General features: G+C 46.3%; 1 pseudogene; it reads right to left on the bottom strand.

Moving 5' to 3' along the window:
• Positions 1-4,387: 4,387 nt before the first annotated feature.
• The window catches only part of LOC124563801, a 3,026-nt pseudogene continuing 2,413 nt past the window's right edge, over positions 4,388-5,000 (bottom strand).

Genomic DNA, 5,000 nt, shown 5'->3' with positions numbered 1-5,000 from the left:
CAGGGTTCGTCGTGCTGTCGTTGTGTTTTGTCGCTGTAGTCTAAGTGTCTCGTTCCACCATGGTATAGGGTGCTGTAGCCAGGTTTTTCTTCTCATCGATTTTTTGCAGCTAGCTCGTACTGCCCCTTCCAGGCATCGAACCTTCTCATTAACATCCATTGCTTGGATATTCTCCAGGTATTCTACTTCCTTCGCAAAGCACTGATCAAAAATTGCCCATTTCGCAAATTGTGTGTTGTATTTTTCTTGCACGATAGCTGTTCTGTTTCTCTGTTGTGGGGCAACTTCATATGTTATGGCCCTGTGATCGCTGGTTGTCCATCCCCCATGAACCTTCCATTTAGTTGTTGTTCTAGCCACAATTGTTGTACAAATAGTGAGGTCTATGTTACTCTCTCCATTTGGTCCACTGAAAGTTGTTAATGGGGATTCCTCATTCAGTAGTACAAGACCATGCTGGTAGATGAAGTCTTCCATCTTCCTACCATCCCCATTTGCCATATCACCATACCATAATGGGGATGTCGCATTTGCATCTAGGCCTATAATTACTGGTTTTCCAGCCAAGTTGTGCAGTATGTCCTCAAGTTTATTTAGGAAGCGGTCAATAGGTTCACCATACTGGCAGTACGCACACACCAGGTACAGTTCTCCAAAGGCTCCACTTATGCTTGCCGCACATGTATGTGTATCAGATAATGTGGTTAGCTGGAGAACATTTAAGCTCTTAGTACGAATGATTATAGCTGCCTTTGGTGTTCCATGTTTGGAGCTGTAAACCATTCGATAACATGGTGGATAACCTGTGATTTTGTCATCTAGTGTGTATGGTTCCTGTACCAGTAGTACATCTAACTCCTCTTCCTCCATTTTCATGACTAGTTGGTCAGGTACTGTTTTAGATCTTTGCCCATTTATTTGGAGGATTTTTAAGGGGCTAAGTTGTAGGTCCGTTGAGGATCTATGGTCTGAAGGTAGCACATCGTTGTTATTACTTCCCATAGTCGGTCATTCGTTGGATTGCTTCTTTTGCTCTCTTGTATTCAGGGCAGTTTTGGTCCAGAACTGAGTGTTTGCAGTCTCTCTTCCAGCGTTTGCAGTTCGCACAGTGTGGTGGTTGTTCTTTAAGCCTGCATTCTTTGAAGGAGTGTCCAGGTGCTGCACAGTGTCCGCATATTGTTTCAGCACTTGTGCATCTTGTTGATGTGTGACCAAAGCCCTGGCATTTATAGCACCTGCTAATATTTGTGTAATTTTGCACCCTGTGGGATGTGCAGTGGAGATACACTCGTCCTTGTTCAGTCAGTCTGTTCCATATTTTCGGTGCCACCTCCAATACTAGGTTCACCACTTCTCGATTTTTTGGTCCAGTTTTGAAGGCGATCTGTGTTCCACTCACGACCTCTTCAAGTGTGAGGCCTGCTCTTGACAGATTTCGTTCATACAGCTCAGTTTTCAGCTGTCCTTCTTGAGTATCTCTTGGAACATCAAAGAGAATTACCCTGGGATTCCTTTTTTTGGGGTCCTGGATGGTAAGCCCTGAACGACTAAACTCTTCACACTTCTTCAGTCTATTTGCTTCTTCAGTATCTGGGAATTCTAGTATTACGTTTTTGTCCCTTGTAGTCTTGAATTTCGTGACCCTCACATCTTTCAGCGATGTTGTGATGACTTTCTTTACTGTTTCCTCGAGATCTTTTGCTGCTTGTTGCGCTCCTTCTGCTGGCTTCACAACTAGCAATTTGGGCTCAGGTTTTGGGCCTCGACTTTCGTTGGTGGGCGTCGCTTTGGTGGATGCCTTGGAAGCATATGTTTCCTGTACTGGTATTTTTGCTGCTTGGGCAGCTTTAGTGCACCTGAGTTCCGTTTTCAGTTCCAGAATTTCCATTTCGTATTTCCGTACAATTCGCTCATATGCCGATAATTTTCCTAAAATAAACCTTTTCTGGACATTGTTTATCTTATTCGTTTCATTAAAAAGGAAGGACACTATTTCTTCCCTCATAGCTGCCATGTTTTCCAGATCTTCCTGGGATTTGGAGGAATCGTTCTCCATGGGGGCCAGCGAGATTCTGTTGGGCTCTGTTTTTGCAGGTGACAATTCTTTGTTTGTCCCCATTTTGTTTTGTTTTTGGGCGTTACCTTGTGTGTTTCATGTGTCCTATTCGGGAGTTATTGAGTGTGTCCGTACAGAAGCCGCCTTTGTAAACTGGCGAGTGAAACACTTGGCCAGTTCGTTTATCGCGAGTGGCTTCGCGCGGCGCGTGATGCTGCTGTAGCGCTGGTTCCTCACCGGTCGCCTGGGGACGAGCCTACCTGGGCCGGCTGGGGACAAGCGCGTCGGCTGCCTGCCTGCAACGGGCGAGCCGGCCGGGCGCTGGAATGCGGTCGCTCTCGCGGGGTGGTGGGCGGGGGGAGTCAGCTGGGCTCTGTAGCGTCCACCCGCTGCCGTGGCTCCAAAACACAGGTCCAGCAAATCGGAAATTCACACTCGTGATGGAGTATGGTGTACACTAACACTGTATTAGTTTATATTGTCCATATCTCCCCTGACTTAGCAGATGTACGGCAGTAAGGTACTTCGCACCAGCTTCATTTGCGGATCGCACACGCCACAGCAAATAGAATTTAACTATTGACACTATGAGTCTGAAAATGATTTTGATCACTGTTCGCGACGAAGGGAGGTTTACGCCAGCACTGTGTTAGGTTATATTATTCATATCTCCTCAGATTTGGAAGGCGTAGAGCCTATAGTAGGTTCCCAGTAGCTGTGATCGTATTTACGGACAGCGCCAGTAGCGATTAACACAGTTTAATTATTCACACTATCAGTTTGAATCGTATTTCAATCATTGAGCATGACTAATGAATGTGTGCACTACCCCTGTATTGGGTTACATTGTCCTTGTCTTGTCATTTTCCTTAGAATTAAGTGACTAAAAACTAAATTCGCGTCTGCCGCAATCGCGTGGGCGGAGAGCGCACGTCACGACAAAAACAATTTACTTTTTGACAGTTAGAGAACTAGATTCGCGCCTGCCACATCTCATGTACGACAAGAACAATTTCATTTTTGATAGTCTGTGTCTAAAAATTATTTTAACCACTGTGCGTTATCAATTTATATCTACACCATCACAGGATTGGGTTACCTTGTCCATGTCTTATCACCTTCTACAATTAATATCTACACTATCACTGAATTAGGTTTCATTGTCCATATCTTATCATCTTCAACAGATATAATGACCTAAACTAACATCGCGCCTGCCGCGGTCGCATGCACGGACTAAACTAAATTCGCGCCAGCCCTACTCTGCACAAAAGCTATATAATTTTAAAATCTAGAGATCCTACAACTATTTTACTTATACATATAGATTGAGGGATGAATGCTCTTTCCCACTGTCTGTCTGGGATTTTCGTTTGTGTAACAGTTCGACAGTAAATTGTCACTTAATTTGGACGCGCTTGCCGTCGCCAATTGTACCGGTGAGCGCACTTTGCAACAGAAGCTATTTGATTTTAAAAACTAAAAGGCTTAAAATTATTTTGCGCATACATATTGGTTGAGGAATGAATGCTCTTTCACACTGTCTTTCTGGGATTTTAGTTAGGTCAGCAGATTGGCAGTAAATTGTCACTGAGGTTATATGCGCACGCAGCCACCTGCTAGCGACCGTTACGGCAGATATTGTTTCTTATCGAAAACTAATGGCCTTAACGTTTTTCTGCGCGCGTGTGTAAGATGGTGAAAGTATGCACTTTCAGACAGGGGGCCTTTCTTGTCCCTAGATTCTGTAGTTTGCCAGTGAATTGTTACCGAGTCAAGACGCGAACGCCGTACCCGAGTGAGGCCGGGCTGCGCTCGTTACACAGTGACCTTTGATATCAAAAGAAATATCTGCCTTAAAAACTTTTCACACACGCAGTATGACAGATAAGTGCATCTACTCTCAACAAGTGGGCCTGTATTCCACCCCTGCTCTCTGGTTCACCGGTAAGGCGGCGCAAACACACAACATTCCATCAGTTTCAAAGGATCCCGTATTGCAAATGCGCTGCACTTACTGTGATGGTGTCTTCCACAGCATCTCAGGAACTTATCACAACTCCAATGGCGTATATTGATTTACGGTGAAGCATTATAATCACGTGTATTTGGAGGAATATGTGTAGGCTGCTGCAGCACTTGTAGGCCGAAGAAAAATATTTATAACTCGATCACCAGATATAGGTTGAAGATCAGCCTTCTGTGGAACAATTGCGGCACTGTTGTAGAACTGCCACCAAATTTTCTTCGGTATTGAAGCACTCTTACGCACTCAAAATATCGTGGGAACACGCACAGATAGCACTCGCAAAGGACAGCATCGCGTATTTCACATAACCGATCGTATTTCCTGAAGTATTTTAGGTAAAACGATAAAATTTGAGTATGACACGTGATTTGTAGATAGGGACAGCGGGAATCTCGTTAATCCATTCATGCGCGTCACTAATTAGATGACGAGGCATTTGGCTACATCAAGAGAGTCATAGTTACTCCCGCCGTTTACCCGCGCTTGCTTGAATTTCTTCACGTTGACATTCAGAGCACTGGGCAGAAATCACATTGCGTCAACACCCGCTAGGGCCATCGCAATGCTTTGTTTTAATTAGACAGTCGGATTCCCCCAGTCCGTGCCAGTTCTGAGTTGATCGTTGAATGGCGGCCGAAGAGAATCCGCGCACCCGCGCGCCCCCGGAGGAGCACGCTAAGGCGGACGCGGCCTCGCAGCAAGGAAGATCCGTGGGAGGCCAAGGCACGGGACCGAGCTCGGATCCTGCACGCAGGTTGAAGCACCGGGGCGCGAACGCCGCGCAGGCGCGCGCATCCTGCACCGCCGGCCAGCACGAGGCCAACCAACGGCGAGAGCAGACCACGCCCGCGCTAAACGCCCGCACTTACCGGCACCCCTACGGCACTCACCTCGCCCAGGCCCGGCACGTTAGCG

Source organism: Schistocerca americana, unplaced genomic scaffold, assembly GCF_021461395.2.
Source record: "Schistocerca americana isolate TAMUIC-IGC-003095 unplaced genomic scaffold, iqSchAmer2.1 HiC_scaffold_124, whole genome shotgun sequence".
Lineage (NCBI taxonomy): Eukaryota > Metazoa > Arthropoda > Insecta > Orthoptera > Acrididae > Schistocerca > Schistocerca americana.
Note: the sequence above shows the minus strand (reverse complement) of the source record. Positions and strands in the feature narration are given on the sequence as shown.